The sequence below is a fragment of the Saimiri boliviensis genome, chromosome 9, assembly GCF_048565385.1.
Source record: "Saimiri boliviensis isolate mSaiBol1 chromosome 9, mSaiBol1.pri, whole genome shotgun sequence".
Classification (NCBI taxonomy): Eukaryota; Metazoa; Chordata; class Mammalia; order Primates; family Cebidae; genus Saimiri; species Saimiri boliviensis.
The window spans coordinates 73,716,010-73,733,030 of record NC_133457.1 but is presented as its reverse complement, the minus strand read 5'-3'; positions in this window follow the sequence as shown (position 1 = coordinate 73,733,030).

Sequence of the window (17,021 nt, the reverse complement as noted above, 5' to 3'; positions counted from 1 at the left end):
TTTTAGTAGAGACGGGGTTTCACCTTGTTGACCAGGATGGTCTCGATCTCTTGACCTCGTGATCCACCCACCTCGGCCTCCCAAAGTGCTGGGATTACAGGCTTGAGCCACCGCGCCAGGCCTCAACTTCTCTATTTCTAACGTTAAGCTTGACATGAGGACTGGTTTTTAAATTCAAGGCCAGAGAATGGGCCTGTGGATGCGAATCATTAAAACCTTCATAGGGCCCCACCTCCCAGCGTGGGCCACACCCTCCCAGGATGGAGGACAGCCCGTGCTGCTTTCTCTATGTGATCTTGCCCATCCTTAGTCCGGTTGGCATTTCTGCCAATCAGTTCACACACACACACACACACACACACACACACACACACACACACACACTCTTTTGGACTTTGTTTCCACATAAGGGCCCAGTCTCCTGTGGAAAGAAGCAGACATCGATCGCTATTTATTTAGTGTCTAGGGGACTGGATGAGAGAGGCTGAGTCCCTGGAGTCTTCTCAACTCTGCAGGCACAGATGGAATCCACGGCCTGGCCAGCTCCACCGAGGCCTGGCCCCTGCCTGTGGACACAGCCAGCCCCTCCTCCTGGTCTCACCAGGAGCTCAGACCAAAGCAGCAGCCCAGCTTCCGGAGCAGCAGCCTGGGCGCCCGTCTCTCCCTGACCCCTCACCAGGGGCCGCTGCGGCTGAAGGCCTGGGTCCCCAGCCCCTGGCTGCTCTCTCCCTGTTCTGAGGCTCAGGTCTCCTAAAGCCACGGCAGCTCCTCGGATGGCCTTGCTGTGGCCGCCTCAGCTCCCAGACGCTCCTCTGATCTCCACACCAGCAGAACGAGGAGGCTTCACGAGGGAACGACGGACACCCCGCCTGTGTGCACATGCCCAGACAGCCAAGAACTCAGAGCGAGGCGATGCTACTGTTTTATTGCAGGAGGTGGGGGGGTGCTGTGCGCTGCACACAGGGGCTGTGAGAAGCTAGAAGGAAGGAGGGAGGGCAGCACCCCCTGCCGAGCCACAGAGGCCTCCTGCCGCCTTCTCTGTCTCCTGGTGCAGGTGTGGGGAGACCTTCCCCAGGGTGGGGGCCACCAGTCCAGGGGTGGGAGACTACAGGGGTGGGAGTAGGTGGTGGTTGGTGCGGCTGGCCTGGCACAGACCCCTAGGCTTTCTGACACCTGGATTTCACCAGGGACATCCTGTCCTCCCAGGGAACTCTGTAGATCTGGAAAGAGCAGAACTGTTTCTGTGAAAGGGAAGAGAGAGGGACAATCAGTGTGGGTCACAGTTAAATCAGAAGACACTCGGGCACGAGATTTCAGAGCGGGGGTGAGGACCGATCCAGGTGAGACACTAGGCCCCCACCTTCCCTAGCTGAGTCCCAGAGAATGAGCCAGACTTGGCAGTGACCGTTCCATTGCCCCTCCCAAGGCTTCAAGTCCCCAGGAGGCACTGGGCCCCCACCCCAGCCTGCAGAATTCCTGCCCCAGCACAGCCCAAGCCTGTGCAAGGCCTTGGGATCCCCAAGAGTGCAAGGCAGCAGGAGGCAGCTCACTGCCCCCAGCTCCTTCCACCTCCAGCACACAGGTCAGCACCAAGAGGGCCAGAGGGAAGAATCTAGGGAACTGGAAACTGCAACTCAAAAGGGTGGCGAGGAGATGAGAAGGAGAATGCGCTCTCCCCTGAATGGAGACCTCACGAGAAATTCCGGGTTCTTGGAGAAGCTGGTAACGGGTGAGCTGGGGCAGGTCCAGGGTTTCTCAGATAACAGGCATTGAATTCCCTCTAATCTGTTCAGCAAGGCCGTGGCTGTGGGCAGGTCCCTGAGGCTGGGATTAGACATAGCCCCTTCTCACTGACCAGAACCCAGCCCTGCACCTGCCTTCTCCAGCCCAGCAGGCAGCACGCAACGCACACAGGGTGGAGCCCCCAGGACCCCTATTCCCAAGCTAAAGCCCTCTTAGCAAATCAAGTTCATCACCCCTTGCCACAGCACTCCATCCGCACACGCATAGTCATCTACATAAACTCACACCAAGCCTCAGCCACACGGATGTGTGCCTGAACCCACGTGCTTGCTCCTTCACAAATCCAGCCACCCACATGCACAGACAGTCTCATGCACCTCCCACATGTGTGCAGACAGATGCTCCATTCCACACATACACCCATGTGTGCATACCACCCCACACATACATGTATGTGCATATATAACTCCACAGTCACACACACATGCATGCCCCTCACGTGTGTACACACATCCACATGCATGGCTTTCACATATGCACCCATACTCCATTCCCTCCAAAACGTGTGCAGGAGCACACACGCAGGCACACACAGGCACACATACACGCTCGCACGCACACATGCGCGTGCACGCACACACATGCGTGCACACACATCCTCTGCACTGCTTGACGCTCCTGACCCACATCAGGCACATACCTCCTTCAGTTATGACTGGTCACTGAAGAGACAATTGTCCACATCTGGCTGGGACTTAGTGCATGTGGTTAGGCTGATCTTCCTATCAAAGAAGTAGTTCACCTCGCCCACGCTCTCCACGTGTGAGAGCAGGATGCATGGACAGCACGCTGTCAGTTTCATGCACACACAGGCATTTCACTGTGACTGAGTTGCTGGGCTTTCCTGGGGCCTCATGCCTGCCTTCATGAACCTCCACGCTGTCACCGCAAGGAAGCTGGCAGGGGCAGCGGGCCCCAGCCTCCCTGATCACTTGTTTTCTCTGAGTACCTGAAACAGGGTGTCTCATGTAGCCCAGTAGGAGGAGAAGCAGGAGCAGGGCATATGGAAACCAGGGGCTAAAACCCCCTTCACTGGACTCAGCAACAGAAGGCACAGCTCTGGGCAGCCAGTCAGGGTGGGAAAAAGAAAAAGTTTTGGTGCCAGGTGTGTGGGGCAGGGTCTAAGCCCCAAGAGAATGCTCCTTTCCACAGCAAAGGATTAACTGAATTCTGCTACCTGTGCTCCGGGGGCGGGGACACTGAAGCCATCCCAGAAAGGCTGTCTGTCACCTGATGACGAAATTTCAGCTACCTTCCAGCTCCATTCCCTCTATTCACCCAGACTTATTTATCCCTCATGTGCAGCAGGCAATGAGAAGCTTCACACACACGATGTTTTAGGCCGATAACAGACTGCCTCTGTAGCACCTCCCTTGTACGTGTGTTGTTGGAGGCAATATTGCTAAAGGGAGCAGCGCACCTGCATGTCTCACGTTTGTGATTACAGAGGAGAACTGAACCCTTCCCCTGCACAGCGCCTCCTCTAGACATGAACTGTGAGAACTGTGAAGCCGTGTGAGACGAGGAGCCCTGGGAACCACGTGCAAGTCCTGAGATGTCTCCGGTGCCAGTTTGCTCGTCTGTGAAACAGGCTCCAGGGCCCAGTGATCCACATCATCCCATGTTTCACACCAAGTGAGTGTCACACTTGAGGCAGGGGTGCAGGCCAGCAGGGACCCTGGCATCAGGAAGTACCCCTCATGTGCAGGGGAGGGCCCCCCGCTGAGACTGCAGGAGGAGAAACAGGGCTAGTCTGGACTCCTCTGAAGTTCCAAGAGAAGGTGGAGAAGCTCCAGAGGCTGTGTCACTGTTGCTCTGCACGGGATGCAGGTCAAGCTGGGACCAGCAGCCCTGCTGTAGCTCCCTCCTGACTGGACCCCCTCCTCCGCTCTCCTGGGTGACTGCTGTCCTCATCTGGCTGAGGTCTAATGCTATGTCAGCTGGCAGAGGCAGGGGCAGGCGTACTCCACCCCAGCAGGAATTCAGCTGCCCTGGGCTTCTGGGGGTGGTCAGCCAGCCTGAGGGTGAAGGCCGCAAGCCCAAGGGATGTGACCCTGGAAGGGAAGCAGGGCTCTGCAGGACAAGGAGCCAGGCTCCCCTGTGGCCCCTGTGGAGAGGACTCAGAGAGGAGGACGAGCCTCATGGCCCGGATCTCATCCTGAGCAGCGCCAAGCCCACCCCGAGTCAGCACAGTCCCCATCCACACCTGCTGGACCCTGGGGAATGCCACGGTCACGGCACAGGCACAGCGGCTCCTGCAGGTTAAAGGAGGTGGAAGGGACAGGACCGTGGCCACAGTGCATGTCCTGGGACCGGCCTTGGACATGAAGGCCGTCAGCAGAGAGTCAGGGAAAGCCGAATGAGTCTGAGCATTAGATCAAGAATGTGTCAGTGTTGACTTGTTGGGCATGCTCTTAGGGGTAGGGGCAAATCTGGCTGGGACTCAGGACCCCTTAGATGGTGGCATCACCCGCCTGCCGTTGGGCTCGCAGCACCTGCGGGGGTGGCCGTAGTGCTCATCATTGCCCTCCGTGTTGTACTCACTGATGACAAAGTCCAGGGCGCGCTGCAGTCTGTCATTATTGAGGTCTGTGTCATAGATGTCGCTTTGAGTGATTATTCTAGCCTGAGTTGGGGGACTCTAGGCCAGGGCCACAAACAGGGCAGACAGCAAGGGCAGTGCAGTGTGCAGGGGCCAGGCCATCGTCTGCTGGGACAAGGAGTGAGGAGTGGGAAGTGCGGGAGGGTGAAGGGGCGAGGTCCTGAGTCGGGGAACCCAGAGCAGCAGCAGCGTGCATCCATCCCCAGCCCACCTCCTTCCACGCCCTGCCTGGGCTCCTCCCTCTCTTCTGCCCACCTACATTTTCTTTGTCTCCCATTCCATCTCCCCCCACCCCTCTCCCTGCCTAAGTCCCCCGTCCCTAAGTCTCCCTGCCTGAGCCCCCCTGTTATCCCTGCCTACGCCCACTGTTCCTCCACGGACAAGGATGGGGCTACTAACACGGCTGGGGACATCGGCAGAGGGGCAGGTCTGTGGGCAAAATGGGGATCGCAGCAATGGGCATACTGGACTGGTGGTGCCTGCAGGACATCCACAGGTGACATCATGGGCACGGGGATGAGGAGCCTCACTACTGGAAGCCCGAGCTTGATTGAGATGACCCAAGACAATTGAAATAGGATCAACACTCTCACAATAAAAGAGAGAGAGCGCAACTATGAATACAAAAAGGGTAAGTGAGGTTTTACAGCCAAGGAGCAGGGAGCAGCATTCATAGATGAAAAATTACTGAGCAGAGACATCAAAGGCAGGAGTTTCTGGCTAAATTGACCTAACGAATTCTTGCCAAAGGCAGGACAAAGCCTTGGACATCAAAGTTGAGGAATGAGGCACGTGATCAGATATTGAGGGTGATCAGATGCCAAGGGTGGGGTATTCATTCTAAACTCACTTAGGATTCTCTCCTAAAACAGGGCAATGCGGCCCCGGCAGGGACAGGAAGCCCGGGGCTGGGGACTAGTTGAGACCTAGGGGAGAATAAAGCTCGGAGGAGCTTAACTGAGGTTTGGTCAAGGTGAGTTTTGTCTCTGGATCCAGCTCCTCTGTGACAGGGAGGAGAGGGCAGGCAGGACCACAGGAAGGGGCAGGCCTGTCCTGATGACCTCTGGCTCCAGCTGCAGCACTCAGCGACTGGGCTGAACAGGATTCCAAGCAGGAACACGAACCGCTCTCCACAGTCACTGCACTTTGCTAAAGGAATTGATATTTAAGGTTATGCAAACAGCGACAGGGAAGTCCTACCAGTGATCAAACAGGATTAGAAAGATACTCTGACCACCCAGAGATGCCAAAGGGACTGCTCCCCTGCTCAGAGCCATCTGTTTCCCTCGAGGCCAGGACTCTGCAGTCTGCAGCCCAGGGAGTCAGTGGAGCCCAGCCCGCACCAGCCAGCAGCCGGCTCCCTGTCCTCTTCACTAGGCTGTTTCTTCTCTGGCTCTGCTCTGATGAATGCACTCCTTGAGACAGTCAGTGGCAATTTGTAATCCAAAATCATGAGCACTGTTCACATACTGGCTCCTGAGCAGAAGTGTCCCGAGGATTCTTTTTTCCCCAGGAAGCTCAAAACAGAGCTCAGACAGTGGGCTCTGCCCTCTTGTCTCATTCTGCAGGGGCTGCCAGCAGGTTTCCCCACCAGTGTTACAGTTTCCTAATGATGTGGCGTCATCTCAAAGCCAAATGCGATACCAACGTTGGCCTGTGGTCTAGAAGCATCTGCCTGTCCTTGATGGTTGGAGGTAGGGAGGGGAGAAGGAGGGAGGCTGTGTGTAAGGGACAGGCTTGACCCCAGAGAACTCCGGGCACTCCATAAAGAAAGTTCCTGGTTTTCCCCTTTGAGAAACCACCAAATCTTGTGGCTGCTCAGTCCAAGCTTCTACCGTAAATGGCGAATGTTAGTTTCTCAAAATCCAGATATGCAAAATCTCAACTCTTGGCCAACTTGTCCTGACCACTTGAACCTTTAGGTGATGTTTATGTGCTCGATGATTTATTCATTATAGCACTGTTTATTGTTCACTTATTATTGCTTGTTTATTACAGAGAACTTCGGCCACTTACCTAAATTTTCATTCTACTAATTCAGATGATGAGATCCATAGTCACCCAGGCAGCCTGGGAGAACAGGGCTTTCTCTTTCAGCACCTGGCAGAAGGGAAACATGGCCACTCCTGGGCAGCACCCTCCAAGTTACATGGGTGCTGGAGGCCCCAGACTCAGTCCTGGGTCCATAGTTTCTCTCTGGGTCCCTGTTACCTTGTCCTTGAGGCTGTAGGTTACAGGAAGCAAGGCACACACAGCTGTGTCAGGTTTTATTTTTTTAAGAAGGGGTCTATGCTGCACAGTTTCCCTATTTTGTCCAGGCTGGTCTGGAAGCACAGGGCTTGAGGGGATCCCCCGTCATAGCCTCCCCAGTGGCTGGATTACAGGGTCACCACCACACCAGGCTACTCAAGTCATTTTCAATCATGCTTCAACATCACTCTGGAAGCCTGCTCGTCTTGCTGCTTCTGAACTGTCAGGTTCTACCATTTACGAAGCCTCCCGCCTCTCCAGATGCATATTTAACCCAAAATCACTTTAACATTTTAGACTACACAGAAAGTTCACCTATAAGCATTTATCTCATTTATATGTACTCCATTTTTTCATTATAAAAATATTTATCTTGACTCCTTCTGAAAACTGAGATATTAGACAAAGCTAGTCAACAGTTCAACTTACTTCCTTGTCAACCACTTTTTATAGTCTGTGAATATCTGGTATCCACCTTACTATGAACTTGAAACTTAATATATGGATGTTTTCACCAACAACTCAGAAAGTCCAGCTGTCTATATTAAACCAACAACTCAGAAAGTCCAGCTGTCTATATTAAACCAACAAATATCACATGAGCAAAGATCTTTTTGTTTTTGCTGTGTTTATGGTTTTATAACTTTCTGTGCCAAATCTTGACCTCAAAATGTCTAGTAGAGACAAATACAAAACCCAGAAAAAAATGTATGTTGACCATTCCGAAGATGTCTGTTTTAATTTTACAAATAATTTTAAAGCCAGCTTGTTTATTAAAGGTCTACTTAAGTCATGCGAAATTAAAATTATATGGTCTTAATTAATTTATGAGTTCTCTTTTATTTATAAGCAAATTTAGCAGATATATAACAAAAAGATACATAGACATAAACACATTTAAACACACACACACACACACACACACACACACACACACACACACACGATCTAATAGGTTTTACCTCAGAAATCTAACCATGAGATAGCAATACAAACTCACTGGTTTGCAACACTGTTCACGTTTAAGCTTTTTTTTTCTTTTTAACCCCATAGGTAATCCAATGAAGGCTTTGAGTCAAAATTCAGGGTAAACTCATCTCCATGGCAGTTTGAATTTTAAAGGCCAAACCTCCCTGAACTAAAGAACACTGCGGCCAAGCAACACTCTCGGAGACCATCGTGTGCTAACCAGGCCCAACCCTGCTTAGAACAGCAGTACAAAGGCTGAATACACACAAGTCCATTCCACATTCCCATTCCATAGTAAACTCCAGATTCTAAAGAATACTGGGGCCAAACAGTGTTACAAAAGATCATCAATGTATCAACTTTGATTTCCCATGACTACTTGAACACACACATAAAAACAATCTCCAAAACACAATCTAACCGCTACGGCAACAAACCAACACAAGAATGTTTAAACAGAAACAGCCAGATTGCCTTCTTCTCTAAGTTGTTTGCAGTTATCCAACCTGCAAATGGAAATTCCCCTGGAATTTCTCAATTTGAGGGAGAAGATCCCACTCTCTGGGCCCCAAAAAGACATTCACCCATCTGGACACAGATGTCAGATTTCAAAGGCTGTTCTTCCTAGTCAATCAGAAACATGGTTGGGGCCAGGAGTGATGGGGCCATAGAGAGACTGAAACCCACCTCCAGCCAAAAGCAGATGGGCAGCAGCTTAGGGGACCTTCCAAAACTCTCCTGCCCCACATAGCTGAGCCATAGGCAACACTTTCCTGGTGAGGAAACAGATATCTGCTAAAAGAAACACAGGGGGTTCTAAGTTCTGTTACTCCCTGCACAGAAAGCCCAGCATGGGAGACAATGAGCCTTGCCAGGGAGGGGGCTTTAACTGGGTGCCACAGCAGAGGAGATGGGAGACCAGTCTCAAATCCACTTTTCTGATCCACTAAAATAAGGGGTTTATATAGTAGAGAAGAAATGTAACTACATGCAGGAAAACAGGATTAAGAAAGATGAATTGGTGAGCAAAAGTCACGATGGTTGAGGAATCTGGCATCTCATTGTCGGGAACGGTAATCTGGTAAGTTTCAGTTCCTTGATGCTGAAGGTGTGTTTCCTAAGGAACTCAGATAAGCCAAATGTAAGTTCCTCAAGTTTTAATACTGGGAAGGCCAATTTCTATGTTCATTCGAAAGAAACCATAAATATCAGTTCTACGGGACAATTGGGCTGGTTTCATATCCAGCCTAGGGGTCAGGTTTCACCAGAGTGTAGGGCAGGGCATCCTTCATTTTCATCACGGCCCCCATTTTGGATGGCACCAAAATGACTTTCTATTATGAAATAGCAATCATAGATTTTTTTCTTTGCAAATCATATTTGGAAAATCAAAATATTTGCAATTATTAGTCTCAGATAACACCAACTACAGGAACCTACAGTTTGCAACTTGTGGCACACTTACCTATCTCGTTCCTCCTGGAGGTGTGATGGGAACCTGTCAAATGGTGGGACTGAAAGAGCTGTAACACAGACAGGGCTGAAACACACCACCGCTCACCACATTGTGGGTGATGAGAGAAGAGCCGTGGCCATTCTAGGAGACTGGACCTAGGAGTTCCCTGAGCCTGGGTTGTGCCATGCTTTAACATCCTGTGTGGGGCTCTGCGGTTCCTGGCACCTCCGAGCTTTCAGGCATCACCGCGTTCCCCTTGTCCAGATGCTGTTGCCTGCAGTGGAAGCCGATTGCAGTATGTCTGGTCCATCCACACACCCCGAAGGTGTCTGAGAAGAACCCTTGGGCTGTACCAGAATTGTCAGGGAAGGGTGGGCCGCTGGGCCCTGAGAGATGGAGGGAGTCTGATGGGAACTAAGGAGGGAAGAGGCTTGCAGAGTGAGCAACCCACTCCCCAACAATAAAGGAGAGGATGATATGCTGAAATATCAAATGTGAAGATGAAGACAAGAAGAAAATCCTCCAAGGTGGCAGATAAACCACGAAGCTACAGGGCAATTCCTCCACCCACAGCCACCTGCCCTGTAAATCCTGGTCAGTTCGTGAGTTTGCAGAGAACCTCTGTAAGGTGGAGGCTGCATCTGCCACTTCACAAAGTGACCACCAGAGGGAAGCATTCACCCACGGATGGCCAGCCCCTTGGGCACCTGCTACTCCAGCTTCTTTCTGGAGAGCCGGCTTGGAAGGTGGCTCCAGGGTTGACATAGGGTCTGCCTTGGAGGAATAAGTTTTGCAAAGTAAGCACTTCCTGAGAACTGTTCTGGGTTCTACAGAGTTTCCTCTACTTGGCTCTGTCCTTGTTACTCTGGGCTACCTGAGTGTGCAGGGTTTTATCAATTAGAGCAATTGCCAGTAGATGGCACAGCCTCCTGTTCCTGCAGCTCTCCCCACTGCCCCTGCTAGACCCTCACAAGGCAGGTGACAATGAAGAAGTGGATGGATACTCCTATCGATGGCAGCAGTGGCCCATCCAGAGCAGCCACTGTGGGGATGCCAGCTGCAGCAGGAGAGGCATGGCTGGCACTGCAGGCTCCTCAGAGTTGGTGGGGGCTAGGAACAGGTGGGAGCCCCAGGCTCCCAGGTACAGCTGTGGCCACCCAGCTGCAGCTCCAAACCTGGGCATCCCTGTGCTTTCAGGTCCTGGGATGTCCGCAGTCTCCACAGGTTCAGAAGTGCCTGCTCCTGCTCCCTGGCCTCTCCCTGCTCCCAGCACGTGCTGTGGCACAGAGCAAAGTTGTAGCTGACCCCAGGAGCTGTCACAACCCAGCTGGGTGTTTGCACACTGAGGCAGTGCTGACATGCCAGTCCCTGCCACCTCAGCCCCCTATGGACTTTGGGAGCTGACTGGCATGGATGCTGGTGGAGGCTGAGGGCAGTTTGGCATAGGCTTGCAGGCACTGCTCAGCATGAAAAGCCTGGGAGCCATGGATGGCATGTTGATGGTGAGAGGCAGATTCCTGGGCAGAAAGGTGTGGGTCCCTGGTGAATTTCCACCTTCAAACCAGGGACAGCCTGAAGTCTTGGAACCAGGCTGTCAGTTCTGGGTGGAGGCTGCAGCCCAGAGTGAGAACTTACGGTGTTTTTTCTGCGCCTGCCCTGACTGTCCGTGGACTAGTTAACACACATTTCCTTCATCCCGAGCCTGTAAAAACTCCAGACTCAGCCAGACATCAGGACTACCGGCTGTGGGAAGGAGTTACCCACTTCAGGTCTCCTCAGCATCTTGGAACAAACTGTCTTCAGAAAGGAGCTGCCCATAATGGTTCTGCTTTATGCTGAGAGCTGGACACTCCAGCACTGACCTGCCTGTGGAGAGGAATTACCCATCTTAGGTCTCCTGAGAGCGGTTCTGTTGCTCAGTGATGCTCCTCTCCTATCATGCTCACCGTCACCAGCATCGCAAACATTCTCACTGTGACCATCATCACACCACCACCAATGCTGATACAGTCTGGATGTTTATTCCCTCCAAATATCATGTTGAAATGTAACTGCCATTGCTGCTAGCAGGGCCTAGTAGAAGGTGATTGGATCATGGGGGCAGATCCCTCACCAATGGCTCAGCACCATCCCATGGGAATGAGTGCTTCTCACTGTGAGTTCATGAGAGATCTGGGTGTTGTCTTGCTGACTCTTATTACATGACGTGCCAGCTCCCATTTCATCTGCCACCACACACGACTGTAAGTGTCCTCAGGCCTTCACCAGAAACAGATGCCGGAGCCATGCTGGTGTAGCCTATACAACTCTAAGCCAATTAAACCTTTTTTCTATAGAAATTGCACACCCTCAGGTATTTAAAGTAATAGAAGAACGGCTTTATATAATCATTACTATTACTATCGCCACCATCATCACCGTTATTATTACCACTTTCATCACCATTACATCACCACCATTACCACCATCATCACCACCATATTATCATTATCACTTTCGCCACCATACTCTCATTGTCACCTTCACCACTATCATCACCATCACCATCACCATCACCATCACCATCTCCACCGTATTCATTGTATCACCATCACCATCTCCACCGTATTCACTGTATCACCATCACCATCACCATCTCCACTGTATTCACTGTATCACCATCACCATCACCATCTCCACTGTATTCACTGTATCACCATCACCATCACCATCTCCACTGTATTCACTGTATCACCATCACCATCACCATCTCCACCATATTCACTGTAACACCATCACCATCACCATCTCCACCGTATTCATTGTATCACCATCACCATCACCATCTCCACCATATTCACTGTATCACCATTACCATCATCATCGTCACCACGACTACCCAGAGTCTCTCAGCAGCTACTCTGCATTAGATATTGTGCCACACTCTTTATAAATCTCATATGGTAACATCCTCACCCTGAGTGTATACATTTATAGAAAAAGACAAGGTGGTAATTGGATTTGTAACATGATAGGAGTGTGTGAACCTGCTTTGGATTCCCAGAATGATCTGTAATCAATAAAAGAGAAGGCTCACTTCATTTCTCAGCTTCCACATTGCTGGACACCGCCTACCTAGGTCTGATCTGGACATCCACAGTGACATTGTCACTGGTCCATTGGGCTCCACCCTTGGGTTCTGTTTCCTTGGCTCCAGCATGTTCAGAAAGCTGTACCTCCCGCCCCATGAGACCCAGGCATCTTGCCCTCTGTGGTCATCATCTTGCTTTTGCATGTAATGTGGCTTGGCCTCAAAAGAAACTGGACTTCATTGTATTCAGCACGTGTATACCTACCCGTCCAGGCTCACATAAATTTGTCTTTATGGAAAGACACATGTACCTGCCCACTCCTCCCTGGATTTCACCTCTCCAAATCCTACGTGCTCCTCAAGTTCAGGTCTACATAAACGTTTTCTATGGATTCCTCTCTGGTCAATGTAGCCAGGTGTGAACTTTCTGAGTTTGGTCTCCTACAGCACTTTTATGTTCACTAGAGGCTTTTACATCATCCTCTTAGAGTCTTTCTGCTTGCTTGTGAATTTCTCTCCCTCACCAGGCCAGGAGGTCTTGGAGGGCACCAAGTAAGTATCCTCACGTGACCTGTCTCTCAGAGATCACTGAGATAATCACAAACAAAAACAAGCTAATAATAATGATAGTATTCTCACAATAATATATAGCATATTATTATATATAACATAATAACCATCATCTCACACTAATGCTTAGTAGTTACAATTAGTGTCTCCATTTTACTGATAAGGAAGCTTAGTCACAGAGAGGTTAAGGAAATATTTGAAATTTACGCAGCTTGTAAATGGACAACCAGGATTTTAAGCCGTGTAGTCTGGTTTCATGCTCTTGCCGTGAGGTTAGATGTTCCAGCAGTCTGCTGTACTGAAAATCTTTGACATTTGAGAGATTTTATGATGGGCCACAGTTAAGCTGCTTTTGAGATAGTGGATGGGGCCCTTTTAACTCCAGGGTCATTGTCCCTTCATATGGAACTCACACCAATTCACGGTCATGTGTCTTGGCCCAGATGCTCCTCCTTTTTGGAACTCCCTTCCCCTGTGCCACTTCATTGATTCCTCTTCATCTTTTGTGATTCCCCAGGTATTATATTTTCCATAAAGGTGACTGTCTAGATCGACCTACCCAGAAGCAGAAACAAATATGCAATTGCAAGTGTTTTATTTGGGAGGTAGTCGCAGGAAAGACTTCCGAAGCAGTGAGGAATTGAGACAAGGAAGAGAAGTGGTCAATACAGCAAGTGAGTTTCCAGTCTACTGCTATGGACAGGTGGGACTCATTTCCACTGGGAACTTCTGGGAGATGGCACAGAACCTGTCTGCTGGTTCGTTGCTTGGGTGAAGAACGTGCAGGGGCGTTAGCTCTCTTGCAGTTAGTTGTGCTACATGCACAGGAAAATTCGTGCAGATGCTTGTGATCGGAATGTGGGCTGGTAAGTGCTGAGGAAGTGAGGACCAACCAAGGGATGTGGGCTTGTTCTCTTCCCCCAGCCCTCTCTGTGGGTTTAGTGCTCTTCTCTGGGCTCTCCAGTGCCCTATTTTCTCCTCTGACTTCGCTTGCCTGTCTACCACCCAAAATTCTAGACTGAACATTCATCAAGTATGGAGGACTTGGCTCTTTTGCTTTCTTTTCTCCAGCACCCGATTTTGTTTCTAGCATAAAATGTACACCCAACAAAGACAGTAGGAGTGAGGAAATTGGGCTCATTCTAAGAAAAGTCTGAAAAACTTTCATAAATCTTTATTTAGAAATATTAACTTACAGAGAAACTCTTGAATAATGAAAAGAAAAATATTCGATAGAAGTTGGAGAAATAAAAAGGAAATTGCTTTGTGTAATTTGTAAAATCACCTCAAAATTTAAAGTGCATTAAAAGGAAATGAGAGAGAAGGGGCCCAGAGGTAAAATAAGGTAGAAATGAAAATGAATCACAGGTGCTACGAAGCTCATTCTTTTCCATTGAACAAGGAATCAGGTAAGAGAGGCAACCAGTAGCCACATGCTGGCACCCAGGCAGTTCTAAGCGGGTTCAGGCAACTTTATCCTCTTGGCATCTTAGTGAATTTGGTGGCTGAATAAATGAAACACCTGAGTGATCACCCAGGTACTCTGTCCAGGTGATACTCTACTGCCCAAACATGGGTAAAATGTTTTTCTGTGTACTTTAAGGAATTTTTAAAATCCTACATTTCATTACATTCCTGTTATGTGGTTTCAGGGTCCCCATGTCCAGGGTGTTCAGGGAAGGGGTGGAGGTGGGCGGGATAAAGTGAGGTCTGAGCTCTGCTTGTGCCTGTCTGGTACCTGTTATGTGGGCATTTACGGTAGGTTGGTGTTTGTGGTGGTTGTTAGGGTTGTCCCTGATGATTTCTGTTTCTTGTGAGTGCAAGACAGGATTTTCCTTCCCTTTTGAGTTTGTTGTAGTCATCACCTGCTTTAGTCAATATAATAGAAGAATGAGTGACGTGTTATTTCTAGTTATGCTATGGAGTGCAGGTGCTCACTGCCTTAGACCTTTTGTTATTGTGATGGTGTCTTCATCATCCTGAGGCCCAGAGTGAGATAAATGGTCCAGAGTCCCCAGCTTACATGCCATGCATCTGTGGAAATATCTGTCACAATAATAAGAGTGTTACGTTGCTGCCTTAAGCCACTGAGATTGAGGGCTTTTTAAAAATAATTTCAAATTTAGTTTAGATTCAAAGGTTGCATGAGCAGGTTTGTTACTGCTTTTGGTGGTTTAGTCATGAAGTCCTTGCCTATGCCTATGTCCTGAATAGTATTGCATATGTTTTCTTCTAGAGTTTTTGTGATGTTTACATCTTTAATACATCTGGAGTTAATTTTTGTATACAGTGTAAGGAATGGGTCCAGTTTCAGCTTTCTGCACATGGTTAGCTAGTTTTCCCAACACCATTTATTAAATGGGGATCTTTTCCCCATTGCTTGTTTTTGTCAGCTTTGTCAAAGATCAGATGGTTGTAGATGTGTGGCATTACTTCCCAAGCCTTTGTTCTGTTCCACTGGTCTATCTCTGTTTTCGTACCAGTACCAGGCTGTTTTGATTACTGTAGCCTTATAGTATGGTTTGAAGTCAGGTAGTATGATGCCTCTGGCTTTGTTCTTTTTGCTTAGGATTGTCTTGGCTATGCAGGCTCTTTTTTCGTTTGATGTGAAGTTTAAGGTGGTTTTTTTCCAGTTCTGTGAAGAAGCTCAATGGTAGCTTGATGGGGATAGCAATGAATCTATAAATTACTTTGGGCAGTATGGCCATTTTCATGACATTGATTCTTCCTAACCAAGAGCATGGAATGTTTTTCCATCTGTTTGTGTCTTCTCTTATTTCCTTGAGCAGTGGTTTGTAGTTCTCCTTGAAGAGATCCTTCATGTCCTTTGTTAGTTGTATTCCTAGTTATTTTATTCTCTTTGTAGCAATTGTGAATGGGAGTTCACTCATGCTTTGGCTCTCTGTTTGTCTGTTATTGGTGTATAGGAATGCTTGTGATTTTTGTACATTGATTTTGTATCCTAAGACTTTGCTGAAGTTGCTTATCATCTTAAGAAGATTTTGAACTGAGATGATAGGGTCTTCTAAATATACAATCATATCATCTGCAAATAGAGACAATTTGACTTCCTCTTTTCCTAATTGAATACCCTTTATTTCCTTTTCTTACCTGAATGATCTGGCTATAACTTCTAATACTATGTTGAATAGGAATGGTGAGAGAGGGCATCCTTGTCTAGTGCCAGTTTTCAAAGAGAATGCTTCCAGTTTTTGCCCATTCAGTATGATATTGGCTGTAGGTTTGTCATAAATAGCTTTCATTGTTTTGAGATACGTTCCATAGATACCTATAAATTTATTTATTTATTGAGAGTTTTTAGCATGAAGGGCTGTTGAATTTTGTTGAAAGCCTTCTCTGCATCTATTGAGATGATCATGTGGTTTTTGTCTTTGGTTCTGTTTATGTGATGGATTACATTTATAGATATGTGTATGTTAAAAAAAAAAAAAAGCCTTGCATTGCTGGGATGAAGCCTACTTGATTGTGATGGATAATCTTTTTGATGGGTGGTTGCATTCAGTTTGCCAGTATTTTATTGAAGATTTTTTCGTCAATGTTCATCATGGATATTGGCCTAAAGTTTTCTTTTTTAGTTGTGTCTCTGCCAGGCTTTGGTATCAGGATGATGTTGGTCTCATAAAATTAGTTAGGGAGTATTCCCTCTTTTTGTACTGTTTGGCATAGTTTCAAAAGGAATGGTACCAGCTTGTCTGGTAGAATTCGGCTGTGAACCAGTCTGGACCTGGACTTTTTTTTGGTTAGTAGGCTATTAATTGCTGTCTCAACTTCAGAACTTGTTATTAGTCTATTCAGTGATTCACCTTCTTCTTGGTTTTGTCTTGGGAGTGTGTAAGTGTCCAGGAATTTATCCATTTCTTCTAGATTTACTGGTTTATGTGCATAGAGTTGTTTGTAGTAATCTCTGATGGTAGTTTATGTTTCTGTGAGATCAGTGATGATATCTGCTTTATCATTTTTTATTGCATCTACTCGATTCTTTTCTCTTTTCTTTGTTATTAGTCTTGCTAGTCGTATATGTATTTTGTTGATCTTTTCAAAAAAACCAGCTCCTTGATTTATTGATTTTTTTGAAGGGTTTTTTGTGTCTTTTTCTCCTTCAGTTCTCCTCTGATCTTAGTTATTTCTTGTCTTCTGCTAGCTTTCGAATGGTTTAATCTTGCTCTTTTAGTTCTTGTAATTTGAAAATAGGAGGTCAATTTGAGAACTTTCCTCCCTTCTCATGTGGGCATTTAGTGCTATAAATTTTCCTGTAGGCTTTGCTTTAAATGTGTCCCAGA